The sequence below is a fragment of the Kogia breviceps genome, chromosome 9 (assembly GCF_026419965.1).
Source record: "Kogia breviceps isolate mKogBre1 chromosome 9, mKogBre1 haplotype 1, whole genome shotgun sequence".
Lineage (NCBI taxonomy): Eukaryota > Metazoa > Chordata > Mammalia > Artiodactyla > Physeteridae > Kogia > Kogia breviceps.
Window position 1 is genome coordinate 46,179,711 of NC_081318.1, and position 21,067 is coordinate 46,200,777.

At 44.7% G+C, this 21,067-nt stretch overlaps 1 long non-coding RNA gene across 4 annotated transcripts in view; it reads left to right on the forward strand.

Annotated features, from left to right (window-relative positions):
* The first annotated feature begins 54 nt into the window (after nucleotides 1-54).
* The window catches only part of LOC131762297 (uncharacterized), a 61,610-nt gene continuing 40,597 nt past the window's right edge, over nucleotides 55-21,067 (forward strand). For 2 of the 4 annotated variants that reach the window (XR_010842181.1, XR_010842183.1), the window contains exons 1-4: nucleotides 55-1,130; nucleotides 2,748-2,848; nucleotides 4,293-4,533; nucleotides 7,732-7,944. This is a non-coding gene — a long non-coding RNA (uncharacterized lncRNA). Of the gene's footprint in view, nucleotides 1,131-2,747; nucleotides 2,849-4,292; nucleotides 4,534-7,731; nucleotides 7,945-11,595; nucleotides 13,599-21,067 lie in introns of those variants that run through there. The other 2 variants (XR_010842182.1, XR_009337247.2) reach the window with 2 other exon arrangements.

Genomic DNA, 21,067 nt, shown 5'->3' on the forward strand with positions numbered 1-21,067 from the left:
CCGCACATTCCCCACCCGCGACGCGGCGTCAGGTCGCCACCAGCCGATTCGACACAAAATACCGGAAGGACCCGGAGTCCCTCAGAGCCCCGAGAGGGCTTGCTCCACCGTGGGCGCACTGGAGGGCTGCGAGGTCCCAGGTAGACCCCCCCAGCGAACAGATTTGCACGATTATGCGTCAGTGGGCCTTCAAGAACGCAGCTCCATCCAACACATGCTGACCGAAACTCACGAGGACCTTCAGAGCACAGGCTTGTACAGGGGCACTGACGCCCTGGCTGACCGACGGGAGTACACACTTCTCTGTTTGTGTTCTTTCGCCCCCTGGTTCTTAAAGGCTCATTAGACATCACATCAGATGAGGACTTAGACTCAATGTTGCGCAGCTCAGATGATCCTCCGATAAGGAAACAGATCAAGAGAGGTTAATGATTTGCCCACCTTCACCCATCCATGCCCTCCAATGTCAAGACAAAAGTTGGGGAAAGGAAGGGGAAGAATGACGGGCTTTTTGGAGAAGACCAGTGCTGACTAGGCTTTGAAGGGCAAACAAGATTTGAATCAGCAGAGATGAGGAAAGGCTGGGAAAAGATAATGTGCCGGAGAGTGGAGATGAGCGTCCAGGTGCCTGGGATTCCCTCTGCCTGGCCTTGCTTCAGCTGACCTCCCTTTTGTAGTTAGGCCCCCGCTGATGGACCCTCCGAAAATGGCTTCTTCCCTCCCTCCTGCCCCAAGGGCGGGTTGGCTGCAAAAGCTGGATTCCCTTTCTACAGAGGGAATAGAAACATAAAGAATGTATTAGTTATAGAAATAGCATTGCACACACCCACCCTAATGCCTAAAATGGAAATGATGGAAAGTGCAAAGTGATGCTCTGGGACTCTCCCACGCAGCTGAGAGGAATGTGGATTTGTACAGCCACTTTGGAGAACTCTTTGACAGTGGCTACTGAAGCCAACCATATACACCTTATGGGTGACCAGCAGTCCCACCCCAGGAGTATACAAGAGTAGAAAAGCTCAACAGAGTGAAGTCACCTTTCCCAGAACTGTGAAATTTCATATTACTTCTCTTCCTGTTCCGGTTTGTGGTTCTGGAGAAGTACACACAATTTACCATAAGCAGAGCAGGTACAGAGGACCTTCTGCAATATTAAACAATTTGTATTTTTAAAACTTTTATTTCAAGATTTAATATTTAATAATCAGAATTTTAATTTGGCTTTATTTTAATAGGTAATTTAAAAAATTTTAATTGAAGTATAGTTGTTATACAATATTATATAAGTTACAGGTGTACAAGACAGTGATTCACAATTTTTAAAGGTTATACTCCATTTATAGTTATTATAAAATATTGGCTATATTCTCCGTGTTGTACAATATATCCTTGCAGCTTATTTTATACCTAATAGTTTGCACCTGTTAATCCCTTGCCACTATATTGCCCCTCCCCCTTCTCTCTCCCCACTGGTAACCAATAGTTTGTTCTGTATATCTGTGAATCTATTTCTTTTCTGTTATAGTCACTAGTTTGTTTAATTTTTTAGATTCCACATATAAGTGATACTTCAGTTTTTTGAGAAACCTCCGTACTATTTTCCACAGTGGCTGCACCAATTTACATTCCCACCAACAGTATAGGAGGGTTCCCTTTTCTTCACGTCCTTGCCAACATTTGTTATCTGTATTCTTTTTGATGATAACCATTCTGGCAGGTGAGAGGCGATATCTCATTGTGGTTTTGGTTTGCATTTCCCTGATGATTGGCTATGTTGAGCATCTTTTCAAGTGCTTGTTGGCCATCTGCTTTTCCTCTTCGGAGAAATGTCTATTCAGTTCTTCTGCCCATTTTTTTAATAGGGTTGTTTGGGTTTTTGCTTTTTTTTTTTTTTATCTTGAGTTGTATGAGCTGTTTATATATGTTGGATATTAACCCTTTAACAGTCATATCGTTGCAAATATTTCTCCTATGCGGTAGGTTTCTTTTTGTTTTGTCGATGGTTTCCTTTGTTGTGCAAAAGCTTTTAAGTTTAATTAGGTCCCATTTGTTTATTTTTGCTTTTATTTCCTTTGCTTTAGGAGACAGATCCAAAAAATATATTGCTACAATTTATGTCAAAGAGTGTTCTGCCTCTGTTTTCCTCTAGGAGTTTTGTGGTTTCTGGTCTTACATTTAGGTCTTGAATACATTTTGATTTTATTTTTGTATATGGTGTGAGGGAATGTTCTAATTTCATTCTTTTATATATAGCTGTCTGATTTTTCCAGAACCATTTATTGAAGAGACTATCTTTTCTCCAGTGTATATTCTTGCCTCCTTTGTCATAGATTAGTTGACCGTAAGTGTGTGGGTTTATTTCTGGGCTCTCTATCCTGTTCCACTGATGTGTCTGTTTTTGTGCCAGTACTATGATGTTTTGATTACTGTAGCTTTATATAGTAAAGTCTGAAGTCAGGGAGCATGATTCCTCCAGCTCTGTTTTTCTTTCTCAAGATCGTTTTGGTTATTCAGGGTGTTTTGTATTTCCATACAGATTTTACAATTATTTGCATTTTTTAAACTTTTATTTCAAAATTTGATATTTATTAGCTGTAATTTTTATTTGGCGGTATTTTAAAGGTAATTTTGAATTTATATTAATAGTTTTCAATTAAAATTTTTACACATACTCTTAGTTACATTTTTATGTATGTTCAAATTCTGTACACTTTGAATACAGTTATGTATTTTTAAAAATTCTTTAGGTCAGTAATGTCTCATCTATGTTCGTGTGAGGATAGTCTCATCACTAGTCTCCAAATCCATCCTTTCCCTGCTCCAGTTCATCCTCCCCACTGCTGCCTCAGTGAGTATTTCTAAAAGGCAAAGCTGTGCTTGTTGCACCTCTGCTCAGGACACTCCATTAGGTCCACATGGCCCTTAGTAGAATTTCCTAAGTGGTTTTCCTTAGGAAACTACTTCTGCAAGACAGTCATAATGGCTTATATTCTTTGAACGCTTACTTGGTACCAGTTAGTGTTCTGAGTTATCTTGTGTAGTTTACTCACCAGTCCAGTGAGACAGGCTACATAATAATTTCCATTTTACAAATTCAGGATTCAAGACACTAAGATATTAAACAGCTATGGTCACACAACTACTGAGAGTGGAGACCAGAATATGAGGCTGGGGCAGGGAGTGGAGGGGAGTGGCAGTTTTTGCCATGCAACTCATGAAGCTGGTGAAGCTTTCCGTGAGTATGGGAACCTGCTCATTTGGATGCACTCTCTCAAGGCTCTGGAAGAGGCCCTAGCACTGTCTACACATGGTCATATTTTTTTCTTTCTTTATTAAAGTTCTTTATTTGAAGGAGTGAAATTTGCGTACATTGTAATGCACAAATCTTCAGCATAGTTCAATGGATTTTAACAAAGGAATTCCCACTTATAACCCACATCCCAAACAAGATAATGAGCCTTTCCCTCACCTCACAAAGTTCCCTCCTGGGCTCTGTTAATACCCTCTATTGTTTTGTCCATTTTCTATTACATTGATTTCTACTTTTATCTTTATAATTTTTCCTTGTACTTAATTTGGGTTTAAATTGCCCTTCTTTTTCTGGCTTCTCAAGGTAGAAACCTAGATAATTTATTGTAAGCCTTTCTTCTTTCCTAAATCAAACATTTAAAACTATAGATTTGCCTCTAAGTACTGTTCTAATTGAATCCCCAAAATTTGATTGTTGTTTTTATTTTCATTTAGTCCAAAATTCTAATTTTCCTTATGATTTCTTCTTTGACCTATTAGTTCTTGACAGGAGCTTTATTTAATTGCCAAATAGTTGGGGCTTTTAAACATATCTTATTATTTTTAGAATTACTTTCTAATTTAATTCCTCTGTGGTCTGGGAAAAACTTTTGAAATTTGCTGACTCCGATCAGTTTTATGACCCAACACATGGCATACCTTGGCGACCGTTCCACACCTTTAAAAGAACGTGCATTATGCAGTTGTTTTGTGTAGTGTTTTATAAATGTCAGCTAGACAAGGTGGTTCATGATGCTGTTCAGATCTTCTTCATTATTAATGTTTTTGTCTACTGGTTCTATCAGTAACTGAGAGGATGTTAAAATCTCTATGATTGTGAATTTGTCTATTTCTCCCTTTAGTTCTGTCACGTTTGCTTCACATATTTTGAATTTATTCAGCAGATACACATTTGTAATTGTTACATCTTCTTGCCAAATGACATTTTTGTTATTATGAAATGTTCATCTCTAAATCTACCTCTTATCTTTAAACCTATTTAGTCTCACGTGAGTATAGGCACTCCAGCTTTTTTATGATTAGTGCCAATGATCAATGCAGAGCTGAATCCTCCTACCATAAGCCAAGTGAGTGAGCCACCTAGGAAACAAGTCCCTAGCCCCAGTCTGGCCTTCAGATGACTGCAGCACCAGCCAACATCTTGACTCCAACCTTCTGGAAGGTCCTAATCCAGAACCACCCAGCTAAACTGCTCCCAAATTTTTGACCTACAAAGACTGTGAGGTAATAAATATTTGTTGGTTTTCTTTTTTGTTGGTTTTTTGGGGGTTTGGGGGTTTTTTTTTGGCCCCGCCCCATGGCCTGTGGGATCTCAGTTCCCCGACCAGGGATGGAACCCAGGCCTCGGCAGTGCAAGTGTGGAGAGCTAACCCCTGGACTGCCAGGGAAGTCCCAATATTTGTTGTTTTTTAAGCTGATAGATTTTGGGGTCATTTGTTACACAAAAAATAGATAACTAATACAGATTCTCCCCTGACTTGACCATACAGTCCCTTTTCTTGAGAAGTGAGTGGCCAAACTGTTGGCCTTCAAGAGACCTTGTGGGGCTTTGACAGTGACAGTGTCACAGCAGTAAGAATAGTGTCCTCCTTGAATCTCATTACTATGTACAGAAGAGCCGGGAACCTGTCATACAGTCATTCGATAAACATTTACCTTTTACTTGAGACGCAGAGCTCTCCAAGGCTTGATTTTCTGGGTCTTCTTCCCTTAGGTTCAGGCAGCTCTAATGGGGGCTAAAGCAGGGAGATGGCCTGAAAAAGATTTTAAATGCAGGGTGAGTGAACACACCCTGTGATCCAGCTGATCTAGCTTCCTTGATTCTCTCTCACTGACTTTCTTTTCTGGCTCCTGGGTCATTAACAAAGTTTTACCTCAACCTCCAGCCTGCCTTAGCAAAGATTTATTTCAGCTTCTGTCCTCTAGAAGTAAGGAGGCAAGGTCCCCTGAAACCTGAGTGAAATTGTCTATGGCTGAGGCAGAGTAGTTTATCATCAGATTAATTTCTATTTTGATTTTACTGGTGTAGAAGCATCAGGAGGAAAGAAAACTGCTTCCCTTTCCTTCCCTCCTTGATTCCCAGGACATAGTTAAAGGAAGACTTTTATCTTCTAACACTGTTAAATTAGGGGGCATGGGGAAAGATGCCCAACCAGGGGCTTGGAAAATGAGGAGCAGATAGTGACTAGAGTGGCAGGATTTTCTCTGAGACAGGGAACCAAGGTCTGCGGATCTCAAGAAACGGAGATCAGCAAGTATTCCAAAACACCGTTCTGGCCACAGTGCCAGGGTCTCGGTGAGAAATGCTTATGCATCACCCCAAGGGAGGCTGGATCCAAGTGCCAGGACTCCTAGCCTTTGAAAGGATTCCTGTGGTCCAGCTTGGCATGCAAGTGACCAAACGATTGGCCTTCAAGGGACTTCTTAGGACTTGTTCAGTGAATGTCCCAGCAGTGAGACAGTGGCTTCCCTGAATCTTTCATGCTGCTTAAAAACCCTGGCACCTGTCACATAGTCATTCAGTGACATTTACGGAGTGCCTACTAGGTGCCAGACATTGTTCTAGACACTGGAGGGACAGCAATGAACAAGGCAGACAGACTTCCTGTTCACAAGGAGCTTATGTTCTTTGGGACCAGACTGGCAAGATAAAAATGAGCTGATTAGTAAATAGTTTCAGACAGTGATAAATACTCTAAAAATAACAAAGTGGAGAAATTGTGTAGAGCATGATCTGGGGTAAAGGTGGTCCGTAGATAGATGGTCAGGCCTCTTTCAGGAGGTGACATTTGAAGGCTATAAAGATGACAAGGAATCAGCCATGAGAAGATCTGAGGTAATAGCATTACCTACTTGGCCTGTGTAAAGAACAGTAAGAAAACCCACGTACCTGGAATGTTGTGAGTGAAGAGGAGAGAAGCATGAAATAATATCAGAGAAGTAAACAGAGACCAGATCATATAGACCTTGTTGGCCATGGTTTTTAAAAAAATTATTTATTTTCAGTGCAAAGGGAAGTCATTGAAACATTTAAAGCAGGGGAGTGAATGGTCTGATGTGTCTTTTAAGATGATCATTCTGGCTGTGTGTGTAGATTGGGCTGAAATAAGACAAGAGTGGAGGTGGTGAGACCAGTTAAGGGGTAGTTACCCATAGCTTCCCATTAGATTGCCTAGATCAGAGTAGTAATAGTGGTGATATTGAAAGGGGTTGGATTTAGGAAATATTCTGAAGGTAAAGCAAGTCAGACATGCTGTAGATTAGTTGTGTTGGAGGATGAAGGAGAGTCAGGAAAAGCAAATAATAAAGATGGGCTTGTAGGTATTTTAGCATGAGCCAGTGGGGTAGATTGTGGTGTCATTTCCTGATGTGGAGAAAATTGGGAGACGTGCAGGGTTCCTGCACCAGAGGAAAGGGATCCAAAAAACAGAACATAGATTAGACTTGAGGAAGAACATGGTGAGGAGGACAGGAAAAGCCTTCAGATGGAGAAAGTGAGAGGCAGACACGGCGTGAGGTTAAGGGACCCCCCTTCTGTCGGTGTCTGTTTTTCTGTGAAGTGGTAGGTAAAGTCATTTGTTGACTATGAAAGGGAAAGTTGCGGGGCTGAAATGTTGAAGAGGGTGGAGAAGGTTTGGAAAAGCCCTTGTGAAGAACAGTAGAGTAACCCTGTTGGGGAAATGTGGACAGGAGTCAGGCCAGTACTGGAGGCCCAACCAAAGGTAGAGACTGTTATGAGTTGAATTGCACCTCCCCCCCAAAAAGTATGTTGAAATCCTAACGCCTGGTACCTCTATATGAAATTAGCAGGTTCTGGGATTACCCAGAGCATCTTTTGTTCAAACAAGTCTGGTCCTTCTTCACCACCTGGGTTAAAAGACCCCAACGAGAGTTGGGGTAGTCAAAATACCAGGGAGTAGTCTCCTGTGCTAGACTGAGTCCTCCAAGATGCAGACACCAAGATGGGATTGAGTGTGCAAGGATTTTATTAAGAGAAACACCTATGTGAAAGGAAAGCAGGAGGATGCCAGGGAGACTGGGAGAACCACCAGACCACGATGCAAGTCTGACCCCGAGGGAAGGAAAGAGGGAATGACAGGTGGGTGAAGCATCCTAACCTGCCACATAGTCTAAGGAAGGTTCAGCAAAGCCACTGGGAGTTCTGGAACGAAAGTTGACAATACAGGAGTCCGCTGTACTTCAAGGAACCAGCTGCCTTAGTGCATCAGCTACACTCAGTCACTGGCAGGGAGCAGCCTGTAGGAGGCGTGCTTTGGCACAAGCTCTGTCATGGATTCCAAAGAGCAGCAGCTGTGATAGGAGGTCTGTGAGGTGTATTCTTGTGTATTCTTGCCACACCTCCCATCAGATCACCACGTAACCCAGGTTTTTCTTGTCCTTTTTGGATCCTTTGCATTCTAGCTTATGAAACATGACTAAAATTTACTGTACACCACTTCCCAGCCTGGCTGAGGAGAACTCCTGTGTGGCATCCTCTACGCTCTTCTGCTGATTGTCTCTCGATGTCCATATGTTAAAGACGGCAGAGCCTGGTCCCTGAGTGACCATGTGGGACAGAGCCCCTCACCCCAACCCTTTCTGATAAACTCCGTGAACTGTTGACACAAGCAGAAAGTAAGTTTCCATTGCGTTTGAGCTATGATACCTTCTGGCCTATTTGTTAGAGCAGTAAACTTGCCCCAACTACTGTGCTACCACTGGGCCACGTATGAGAAAGATAGTCAGGGTATCTGGGACACAGGAGAAGGAGGAAGAGGGTAAAAAGAGCATCTGATTTACAAAAGTTCTGTATGAACCTGACTTCTTAGGAGTATGGAGTTAGGCTATGCTGGGATCACTCACACAGGCTGATGGGGAATCATCCAGAGTGAGTGGACTGACTGGTGGTCCTGGTTCTCTTCGCCGGGTCAGTATCTGTCCAGCTTTCTGATGCCTGTACTTGAAGTAAAGTGCCCACCTTCTTTGCCTCCTCCTTCTCTGGCCATTTTTCCTCCAAGCTCAGCTGTATGCAGACTTCCCAGGAGTCCCACCCTGGCTTTCTTCCAGCCCACACCTCCAGGATCCTAAGAGATGCTTCCCAGACCTTGGTGTGGGAAGGAGGCGGCACATGTCTGGTCTCTGTGTGGCCTTAGACAAGGCCTTTCCCCTCTCCGGCCTCAATCTCCCCCACTGGAAAATGGGGGAACTGGCCCTGCTGACCTCTGGCCCCTGACTGTGATTACTATGGGTTTGTGAACTTGTGACTTAGGGAGACAAACCCCTAAGAAACGGAAGGACAGCAGATTTCCCTTTGCCCAGCAGAGGGGAGCATCTCCCCACAAACCAGCAGCTAAGCAGAGTGAGCGCTGTGACAGCCCTATGCAGGCTCGGCCTTCTGGGGCCTTCGTGCAGGAAGTAGCCTCTGAGCCAGAGTTCTGAGCACCAGAGACCCAGGCCGCAGAGAGTGAACACAGGGAAGCCCTGGAGCCCCTTCTCAGCCTTTCCTTAAGGCATCCCGACCCTCTACACCTGTCCGGCAGAGAGAGGGTGGGTCAGCCCCTAAATATCACTGGGGCTCTGGCTTTGCCAGTTAGGCGGGGAGGAGAAAGCTTACGCAAGCTGGGAAGACAAGACAGCAAAACCAGACAATTTCACCAAAGCTAGCGGCTACCTCTAGATTGACACGTCTCCAGCTGGACGGGACCTCAGACTCCCAGTTATGGTTTGAATTGTGTCCCTCAAAAAGACAAGGTCACCTCAGAATATGACCTCATTTGGAAATAGGGTCAGGGCAGATGTAACTAATTAAGTTAAGATGAGTTCCTACTGGAGTAGGGTGGACCTCTACTCCAATGTGACTGGTGTCTGTAAGAAGAGGGAAACACAGGGGGAAGGTGGCCACGTGGAGACGGAGGCAGAGATTGGAGTCATGCTGCCAGAAGCCAAGAAACACCTGGGGCTGCTAGAAGCTAGAAGGATCCTTCCTCAGAAGCTTCAGAGGAAGCACGACCCCACCATCACTTTGATTTTGGACTTCTAGCCTCCGGAACTGAGAGATGATAAATTTCTCTGAAGCCACCCAGTTTGGGGTACTTGGTTATGTCAGCCCCAGGAAATAATACACACCACTCGACATTCCTGAGCAGAGGCTGTGCATCCACTCAGTCCCACCTCTGCAGCAGACTTTGTTCCATATGCACAGTGCTTGCTGTTGCTGCCATTGGTTTTAATTTTGAATTTTTGTACCTTTAGCTGGACCGCTCCTCCGAGTGCCTCACCGGGCCCCTGTGGGCATTTGAGCCGTGGTCCCTGTTCCACATGTCCCTGGCATCTGGGAAGGGGAACCCCTCGGCTGCCCTCCAGACCCCTCTCAGCATGGGCTGTTCATTCCGTCCCGAGGCTTCCCGTCCACACGGGGCAACTCTGACCCAGAGAAGGTTTTTACATTGCAAAAATCTGCATCTCTACAGCTTCGGCCCAGCAGTCCTTGCTGTGTCCTAGGGCCACTCAGAACCCTCTGCTCCCTCCGCCATTAGACATTTACGCACAGGACGCTCATCCCCTTAAAAGTTGTCTTGTCCCCGGTCCCTCAGAACGTCCTCATTGCTGTGGTTTCCTGACGGTCGCCTTACCTGGACAAGCTCCAGTTGTTAAACTTCTCTTTACGGTTAGGGACCAAGACTAGACACAATACACCCGGTATATGTTCTAACCAGAGTCAAGAGGGCAGGAGCAGCACCCGCCTTGTTCTGAACTCAATACCTTTGATGATGCAGCCTGAGACCATCTGAAAGGCTGTGACCATTGTGACTCCAGGGGAGAGATGAGAGATGGTGTGTTCTTTGGTCCGAGAACACTTCCACAGGTACAGGGGTGTGGTGTGAGGATGGTAAACTGCCTGTTGGAGGGAAAAAATGGTATCCATCTGGGAGCTTAAGACAGAATTCTTTTTTTTTATTGGAGTATAGCTGATTTACAGTATTATGTTAGTTTCAGGTGTACAGCAAAGTGATTCAATTGTGTGTATATATATATATTTTTTTCCAGATTCTTTTCCATTATAAGTTTATAAGATACTGAGTATAGTTCCCTGTGCTATACAGTAAATCCTTGTTATTTGTCTATTTTATATATAGTAGTGTATATATGTTAATCCCAAACTCCTAATTTATCCCTCCCCTCACCTTTCCCCTTTGGTAACCATAAGTTTGTTTTCTGTGAGTCTGTGTCTGTTTTGTCAATAAATTCATTCATATTATTTTTTAGATTCCATGTATAAGTGATATCATATAATCTTGTCCTTCTCTGTCTTACTTAACTTAGTATGATATTCTGTAAGTCCACTTATGTTATTGCAAATGGCAATATTTCATTCTTTTTTATGGCTGAGTAATACTGCATTGTGTATATATACCACATCTTCTTTATCCATTCATCAAAACAGAATTCTTGATTCTGAACTTGACATCTTTTTCTCCTTTACCCTCCAAATATAGTTCTTGACTCCTTTATCTCCAAACCTCTCTAAAATTTGTTTCTTCTTTCCCCACTGCCTCCATCATTCCTTACCTGCATCGCTGCAACAGGTTGCTGTCTTCAGACTGGCCCCTTGTAATCCTTTCTCCTTGCTACAATTACAGTGAGCTTCCCAGTTTGGAAATATGGTCGTGTGACCTATACATACACACATAAAACCTGCCCACGACTCCCCTTACCCTTGGGGTTAAAAGCCATTCTCACCATAGCCTACCTCTCAGCCTCACTCTAACCAGTCTTCCCTTGCACTCTATGATCCAGCCTTACTATCCTGCAGGAGGCATGGTCTTTCACCTTTGGCCTCTGCACATACTCATATCTCTACCTGGAACATTTTCTTTCATCTCCACTGCCCCCTCACCCCCATCATGCCCCCAGTCCCCTTAGTCCTTCCCACCTGGCTTATGCTTTATACCGGGGAGAGTTCTTGGATACAAACAAGATCCCATTCAGCCTAGCCCAAATGACAGGACACCTACTGGAGGGACACCCGGGAGCCTCAGTGGGAGCCTGGGGGCCAGGCTCAAGAATGCTCAGACCTGAGAGAGGTCTGAATGGCCAAGAAGCAGAGAGTATTAGTCAGGAATTGCTTCTGGCCGCAAGTAACAGAGACATGAAAAACAGGCATAATAACACAGTGCTCTATTTTTCTCTCATCTAAGAAGAAGCCCAAAGGAAACAAGTCCAGGGCAGATGCGAGGCTTGAGGATATTGGGGCTGAGTTCTTTGAGCTTCTCTTGACTTTTCCAGGGCGAGTTCAAGATGGCTAGTGAAGTGCCAATCACCAGGCTCACCTCTTGGGCAGGAAGGATGAGGAAGAGATAACAGGACGTGGGCAAGCATAGCTGCCTCCCTCTTTAGGAGCCCTCCCTGCTCAACAACTTCCGCTGACATCCCATTGACCAGCACTGGGTCATACAGTGTGATGTTTAATTTTATGTCACCTTGGCTAGGCCACAGTGTCCAGATATTTGGTCAAACACATCTGGATGTGGCTATGAAGGAATTTTTTAGATGAGATTAACATTTAAATCAGTCGACTTAGAGTAAAGTAAATCTCCACCATGTGGGTGGGCCTCATCCAACCAGGTGAAGACAGCCTTTAGGAAAAGACTGAGGTCCTCTGAGGATTTGGCCCACAGGCTATAGTTTGGAAGCCCCTGTCTTAGGGTAGCAGTGGGCAAGGAGGTAGAAAGAACAGTGCAAGGGGAGAGAAAAAACTGCCATGAGAGCTAAGGGAATATTGGCAAAAGAGGAGCCCTTTAAATCTGCCAAGGACAGAAAGAAGGCAATTCTTTGTTGGTACTTGACAGCTTACCTGCCTGGGAGAAGAGGGCAGAAAGGTCTGCATAGCTGGAAAAGTGTCTCAGCCATCTCAGGGTTAGCACGGCATCCATCCTGCTGGATTCTGCAGATCCTGCTGGCCAGATGCCCAAATGCAGTCAGCTCACTGTGACTTGTTCCTTTTGAAAACAGCAGGTGGAGAAATCTCTCTCTCAGCACCATGGCAACCAGATCGCATTCCCCTCTCACAGAAGAATCACAAGTGCGCCCTTGCAGACATTGATCCATTTGTGCGCACTGAGCTCCTTTCAAGGCCAGGCCCTATGCTGAGTGCTTGGAACACAGAGATGTATAAACCAAAGTCCCTGATTTAAAGGAGTCCACAGCCTGAAGCAGGAGCCAAACCTGCGAAGGCAACAGCGTGATAAGTGATTGACCGAGGAAAGGACACACCGAGTGCCATGGGAATTGCTCCTCCTCTTTGGGATCAAGAAGCTGGCCTGCTGGGCCTCTCTGAAGAGCTGAGCTCGAGCTGAATTGGGGAGAATCAGTCAGACTTGGTCAAAAGGATGAGCTGGGGAAGCTTGAGAGCACCTTTAAGGAGCAGCAAGCATGGCCTGAGACCAGGGCCCTCGAGGGTCCCAGAGACAGACAGGTAGAGGCCCACGGTGCTAAACCAGAGTGCTCTGTCCACACTGCTCTCACTGGGGTCCACCATCAGCTAGCGCCCAGCCCAGGGGCCATTCTCCAGCCCTTTTTTTTGTGTGTGTGTGTGGTACACGGGCCTCTCACTGTTGTGGCCTCTCCCGTTGCGGAGCACAGGCTCCAGACGCGCAGGCTCAGCAGCCATGGCTCACGGGCCCAGCCGCTCCGCGGCATGTGGGATCCTCCCGGACCGGGGCACGAACCCGTGTCCCCTGCATCGGCAGGCGGACTTTCAACCACTGTGTCACCAGGGAAGCCCTCCAGCCCATTTTTAAACCCCCTTCCTTCTCTCTTTTTTTTTTTGGCTGTGCCGCGTGGTTTGTGGGATTTCAGTTCCCCAACCAGGGATTGAACCCCAGGCCCATGACAGTGAAAGCCCGACTCCTAGCCACTGGACCACCAGGGAACTCCCACCCCCTCCTTTCTCTTAAAAGATCCTGTCTTGGAATAAAGACACAGACGTAGAGAATGGACTTGAGGACACGGGGAGGGGGAAGGGTAAGCTGGGACAAAGTAAGAGAGTGTCATGGACATATATACAGTACCAAATGTAAACTAGATAGCTAGTGGGAAGCAGCTGCATAGCACAGGGAGATCAGCTGGGTGCTTTGTGACCACCTAGAGGGGTGGGATAGGGAGGGTGGGAGGGAGACGCAAGAGGGAGGAGATATGGGGATATATGTAAACATATAGCTGATTCACTTTGTTATACAGCAGAAACTAACACAACACTGTAAAGCAATTATACTCCAATAAAGATGTTTAAAAAAAAAAAGAAAAAGGAAAGATCCTGTCTTGATCACAATAGCAGGATACCACCAACTCCTGATGTTTCCTCTGCTGTCTGGCTGCCCTTTCTCACTATTCTTATTGACTCCCCCACTTCCTTAAATTCTGACCTTCTTCTCCAGCTATACTGCCTCTAGGTATATCAGAAACCTCTTCATTTCTCATTTCCATCTCTAGTTCTCTTTGGATAACGGTCTCAGTTTATCCTACCACAGGATAAGCCTCCTGTACGTGTCTGGGAATGAGGCTGCAAGAACTCCAGAGAGGCAATCCCATGGGGATTCCCATATTCACCCATCCATCCTGGGGAAGGATTCTGATTGGCATTGGTTGGGTCGTGTTCCTGCCCTGAAGCTCATCACCATTACTAGATTGATGGGGCAGTAAGACTCATGATGAGGGAAACAAGGTTCCATGTTCGGCCCCATCAAAGTCACACTGAGTGAGAAGAGAAAGGCAGTTCCCAAAGGCAGGTGTGTTGGTCAGGGTCCCAGTCGGGAGACAGGAACTACACTATGTGAACAAGGAATGTTTAATATGAATAATTATTAACTGATAACAGAGGGTTAACCACTAAGGGGTAAAGAGAACTCCGAAGAGCACAGAAAGAGATAAACGGATAAACAAAATGTGGTATATACATACAACAGAATATTATTCTGCCAAAGAAAGGGAGGAAATTCTGACACATGCACCGACATGGATGAACCCTGAAAACGTTTTGCTAAGTGAAATAAGCCAGGCACAAAGGGACAAATATCATATGGTTCCACTTATATGAGGTGAATTCATGGAAACAGAAGAGTAGAGGTTACCAGGGGCTGATGGAGGGGGAATGGGGAGTTATTGCTTAATGGGTACAGAGTTTCAGTTTGGGGTGATGAAAAAGTCTGGAAATAGGTAATGGTGATGGTTAATCCAATGTTGTGAATGTCATCATAATGACACAATTTACCATTTTAACCATTTTTAAAAAAAATTTTTTTATTTACTTATTTTATTTATTTATTTTTGGCTACGTTGGGTCTTTGTTGCTGTGCGTGGGCTTTCTCTAGTTGTGGTGAGTGGGGGCTACTCTTCGTTGTAGTGCCTGGGCTTCTCATTGCGGTGGCTTCTCGTTACAGAGCATGGGCTCTAGGCACGCAGGCATCAGTAGTTGTGGCTCATGGGCTCTAGAGAGCAGGCTCAGTAGTTGTGGTGCACGGGCTTAGTTGCTCCACGGCATGTGGGATCTTCCCGGACCAGGGCTCATGCACCTGTGTCCCCTGCATTGGCAGGCGGATTCTTAACCACTGCGCCACCAGGGAAGCCCCATTTTAACCATTTTAAGCGTACAATTTATGTTCACTTTACCACAACAGAAAAAAAATTGTACAGGAGGAGTGGGTCTAGGACTGAAGGAGTACCCAAGGAAGAAATCACCTTGGAGAAGGCCTTTTCCAGGGCTGAGATTCAGACCCCATTGGAGAGACATTCTGTGGCCCATTCTCCCTCACATACAAAGAACCAATCCAAGGGGGCATAGGTCACTCCAGTTTGGGAGTAGTTGTTCAGTTTGATTTGGGTCACCACTGTGGTGGTTTGGATAGGAACATAAACAGGTCACCAAGTCGCTGCAGCCTTGATTGCCACCTATGGCATAGCGAGTTGGGCATCAGAAGAAGCATGAGAATTTTGTGTCCATCAGATAGAGACGAGGTTGTACCAGTCCGGGTGTTTGAGCAGTATGAGGGGGCTCTGGGAGGCGTGACTGGGGCTGCTTCTGGCAGCATCAGGCACAAAAGGGTACTTCAGAAGCGGCCGTACCCACATGAATTTTCCTATTTTCATTGTATTCAGACCGGGGTGACAAACCCCACAGAAGGGCAGGTTGTAGTAATAGCTGGTCTAGGCAGACAGTGTGACTGCCAGGTCTTGTGGACAAGGAGCCATTAATTGCACCCCTGACCCTGCAACTCAACAGCTCCAGGGTCCAAGGCATGCCCTCCATGGATGCCAGGGTTATTGTTCTTCCTCTACCACTGCAAAATTGGCACACCCTGTTCCAGTGCCTATACCTTCATCTTTCCTTCAGTCATCCCCGCAACCTGCCCAGACCTTCCGTCCAGAAGGGTCACATACGAGAGGGACAAGGGCAAGGGCATTTTTACCAAATTCACAGAGACCCATAGGAGTGCTTACATGGGCTGCTGCAGGAGGAGCCCCAAGCAGGGCTCTCGACCAAGTAGCTATTATCTTTATGCTCTAGGACCATCTCAAGCCAAGAAGAAAATCTGCGTGACTGAACCAGAATTCAGTTTGGATCCCCTCAGTCCCTTTTTGGTTGATCTGCCACCAGAAGGGTACACACCAGCCTGGCCTGGTGTTGCATCTAGGGAAAAAAAGGAAGCATCGTGCCTCGGAATGGTCAGGGTAGAATCTCAAATTTTAAAAATAAGCTTGTATGGCTCACCACCACTTTTGTTCTGATCATTACCCAGGAAGCAAAAAGAGGAGATGGAAAAAAAAAAAAAAAAAAGAGGAGATGGTCCCTCTCTGGGCATCTGTATTAGATAGATTATAATCTATCTAATTCAGTGACTGTATTACATAGATTGCTTGAGCTGTAGTAATAAAATACCACAGGCTGGGTGGCGTAAACCACAGACATTTACTTTCTCACAGTTCTGCAGGCTAGGGGTCCACGATCAAAGTGCCACAAATTCGGTTTCAGGTAAGAGCCTCTTCCCGGCCTGTAAGCTGGCTTCCTTCTCAATATGTCCTCACCTGGCCTCTTCTGTGTATGCACCCATTCCTGTGTCTCTTCCTCTTCTTATAAGGACACCAGTCGTATTGGATCAGGGCCCCACTCTTATGACCTCATTTAACCTTAATTAGCTCCCTAAAGGCCATATCTCCAAAGACAGTCACAATGGGGAGATTAGGGCTTCATCCTATAAACTGCAGTTGAGGGGGGGGACACAATTCAGCCCATAACAGTGACCAAGGTATGGAGGAGATGACAAGGTAAAGTTAGAAATCTTGGGAAAGTTCATTTTTGAGGAGGCTATTCAGATGCTGGGTCATACCAGATGCCTGTCGATGGGAGGGAGCAGGCGAGGTCCATGGACTACCTTGACTATGGATCCTCTGGTGGGTGGTTGTATGGCTGTTAGCATAACTGACCCCATCTTGAGACCTTACAGTTTCCTTTCCTTCTGCCAACCCTACCCAGGACCGTACTGTCCAGTAAATCACTTCTGTGTCATCAAGGGCTTTGTAGTTAATAGATACTGTTTAATAATCATTAAGACCAGGTGGCCTCTATGCTCAGTCCCCAAACAATGATGAAAACCTTTGCTGACCCATTCCCAGCACCCATGAGACTAATTACCCATTCATAAATCTTGCCTTAGGAATGCAGATCCTGTTTCCAAGCACCTATCCCCATGTCTTAGGTTAACTGCAAAATTGTCCCCATGGCCCCTCGGTGGTGTGGGTGCAGCTGTAAATGCTCTGGATTATTGTCCACCTGATCCAGATCCCACCCTGTGAGTAAGTTACCCTATAATCAACTGATTCATTGATTATATGGAGCTGCCTGCCTTATTTTTTTGTCTCAAGATACCTCCTCAGTTCGGTGAGCACTTTCCATCCCCTTGATCCTTTGACAGTGGTCTTTGCATTTTGGACTGTAGATGGTGTAGAAAGCTGAAAACAAGACCCAGTTTTGTTTCAAGGGCCATAAGGGCCTGGCCAGAGTCAGTTATGGAGCTGCTGTATTCCCAGAGTCGGGGAGGGAGAAATGTTCCTCTACCCTTTTAGGTTCTTCTGGCTGCTGTAGGAGTTTAATTGACATGAGGCTGATTAACAGGAGAAAATCAAACAAAAGTTTAATAACATGTATATACATGGGTGAGCCCCAGGAAAATGGAGTAACTCTCCAAAATGAGTGAAACCCTCACCTTAAGTACTATCTTCAGCTAAAGACAAAAGACGATGTTGGGGGAAGTGGTTTGGGACTACAAAGGGGAGGAAGGCAGTTCGTATGGAGATGGAAAAGCAACTGTTTGGTAACCAGATGTTTACTGGGCCACAGACACCATGGGACACAGAGTGGACTCTGATCTCTAGGCCCTGCTGAGTTCCCCCCATCATACCTGGCCCATATTCTTTGCAGATATCCCTGGTGATAGCTCTATTCCAGGAACAGGGTCTCTATCTAAATTCTTTCAGACCGTTAAGGAGAAGATCAAAGTCTCTTCCTGAGTCGTTTGGGCCTTGATTGTTTTCAGCTCAAAATAATCTGCATGGCAAAGAGATCCTTTGGGCGGGGGGCAAATTTTGCTCTGCTACACTAGTGCCTAGAATAATTCCTGGTACATCAAAGGTGCTTAATCAGTTAATAAACATCAGGTGTCTTTGCCTATCTAATTCTTTTAAACTCTTTTATTTCCATTTCATTTTGCTTACTTTTTTTTTATTCTTGCCCTCTCTGTCCTTACAACATTTTCCAGTGTTTTTCCTTCCTTGGGCTAATTTCTATTTTCTTTTCTTTTTCCACTTTTTTTTTTCCTGAGCTTATGTTTCTCCTCCAGATGTCTCACCATCTTTTCCCTGTACTCTGTCTTCTTAGAGGCAACCATTTCATTAAGTTTTTAAAAATGCCTGACAGTTGTTTGGTTACAGCTCTTGTCTGCTCTAAGGCAGTGTTTCTGGTCAGGATTCTGCATTTGCCACTGGCTTTTCCTATCCCTTTCCTCTGCTTGGAGAGATCCTTTGCAGCTTCCTTTTTGCTGACTCATCTTTGAACGAGTAGAGTTTTTCCCAGATCAGCTCTTTGCTGAAGCATCATAGGGGAGGGGTCAGGGCAAGGTTCCCTGTTAGCTGGAATTTTCCTTATGATCCAGGGTTTTAGATGTGAGTTTGATCGGCCTTTACTTCTCAGCTCAGGCATGTCAGGGCAAGTTTGGCAACCCAGAGATACTTGGCATCTGTCAAGAGGACTTGCATGATTTGACTTTCACTTATTTATTCCTTTGTTGCCTAAATGCTGAGAGAGGACGTTTATGTCCTAATGCCTGGGGGCAGAGACAGAGGGTGGAAAGACAGTGTCTGCACTTCAGCCTCACAAGGACCAGGTTTGAGCTGTCTGCAGAGAGGAGCCACCAGGCAGCAGACGATAGAGCTGTTTTGTCAGGGGTCCATGTGCCCAGGTGAGATGCAAGAGCATGGCAGAGGGGGCAAGAGCTTCTTCACACTCCTGCCAAGATCATGGGCTCAGGTGCAGGGGCCAAAGGGAACACAGCCCTGCTTTGGCATCATGTCAACTGAAATCTTAGGTTACGGGGACGGAAACCAGCCTGACCAATGTGTACAAGCACCCAACTTTCCTTTCTCCCTCCACCTTCCACATGGTCTTGATGCAGCCATCAGTGACAGGGCCACCATCGCCTCATCTTGTCACATCTCAACACCCCTCACCACCTCCACCTGGGCCCTGGACCCAAGCCTGGCTTAGAATATTTTAAGACTCAGTTAGGAGTCTAAGTGTTTGGACATCTTAATCGAAGAAGAATCTAGTGTAGATCGAGGGATCAAAAGAGGGATTGAATATCGAGACTCTGAAGAGATGGGGCCGCTGTAGAGTTTCCATGTCTCTCAGAGGCCCTGCTGCAGGTGGCTCAGTGATAATCATCTTTGGACTCCCCATCAGATTCAAATTCCCTGGAAAGAGAGAACCTAAGGTTTATCAACAATGTGAGGAAAGAACTAAAATGTATCAGCTGCCAAAGTCTGATGTCATCTATGTTGCTTTTGCTTCACTAGAAGGAACGCCGGTGCAGTATTGTGCCAGAACCTGTCCTCTCTAGAGAGATCCTGACAGTTCCACTCATGCAAAGTGAAGATCAAAGGAACCAAAGGAGAGCAACAGCCAAGCTTTATCATCAATAACCCTTCACTCTTTACCCTAGATAAAAGACAACCACCCTCTTCACCATGGATTTCAAGTTAAAATATGATATGTTTCTCTAAAACTCTATTTCCTTTTAAAATCTTTTTGCATAATTTAGGTTACCCTGGCCCTGATGTCTTTTTAAAAAATTTCATTTTATTTATTTTTAATACAGCAGGTTCTTATTAGTTATCTATTTTATACATATTAGTGTATACATGTCAATCCCAATCTCCCAATTTATCCCACCACGACCACCCACCCCGCCACTTTCCCCCCTTGGTGTCCATATGTTCGTTCTCTACATCTGTGTCTCTATTTCTGCCTTGCAAACCAGTTCATCTGTACCATTTTTCTAGATTCCATATCTATGCATTAATACGATATTTGTTTTTCTCTTTCTGACTTACTTCACTCTGTATGACAGTCTCTAGATCCATCCACGTCTCTACAAATGACCCAATTTCATTCCTTTCTATGGCTGAGTAATAGTCCATTGTACATTTGTACCACATCTGCTTTATCCATTCATCTGTCAATGGACCCTTAGGTTGCTTCCATGACCTGGATATTGTAAATAGTGCTGCATTGAACATTGGGGTGCATGTGTCTTTTCGAATTATGGTTTTCTCTGGGTATATGCCCAGTAATGGGATTGCTGGGTCATATGGTAATTCTATTTTTTGTTTTTTAAGGAACCTCCATACTGTTCTCCATAGTGGCTGTATCAGTTTACATTCCCACCAACAGTGCAAGAGGGTTCCCTTTTCTCCACACCTTCTCCAGCATTTGTTGTTTGTAGATTTTTTGATGATGCCCATACTAATTGGTGTGAGGTGATACCTCATTGTACTTTTGATTTGCATTTCTCTAATAATTAGTGATGTTGAGCAGCTTTTCATGTGCTTCTTGGCCATCTGTATGTCTTCTTTGGAGAGATGTCTATTTAGGTCTTCTGCCCATTTTTTGATTGGATTGTTTGTTTTTTTAAAAATATTGAGCTGCCTGAGCTGTTTATATATTTTGGAGATTAATCCTTTGTCCGTTGATTCGTTTGCAAATATTTTCTCCCATTCTGAGGGTTGTCTTTTCGTCTTGTTTATAGTTTCCTTTGTTGTGCAAAAGCTTTTAAGTTTCATTACGTCCCATTTGTTTATTTTTGTTTTTATTTCCATTATCTAGGAGGTGACTCAAAAAAGATCTTGCTGTGATTTATGTCAAAGAGTGTTCTACCTATGTTTTCCTCTAAGAGTTTTACAGTGTCTGGTCTTACATTTAGGTCTCTAATCCACTTTGAGTTTATTTTGGTGTATGGGGTTAGGGAGTGTTCTAATTTCATTCTTTTATAAGTAGCTGTCCAGTTTTCCCAGCACCACTTATTGAAGAGACTGCCTTTTCTCCATTATATGTCCTTGCCTCCTTTGTCATAGATTAGTTGACCATAGGTGTGAGGGTTTATCTCTGGGCTTTCTATCCTGTTCCATTGATCTATATTTCCATTTTTGTGCT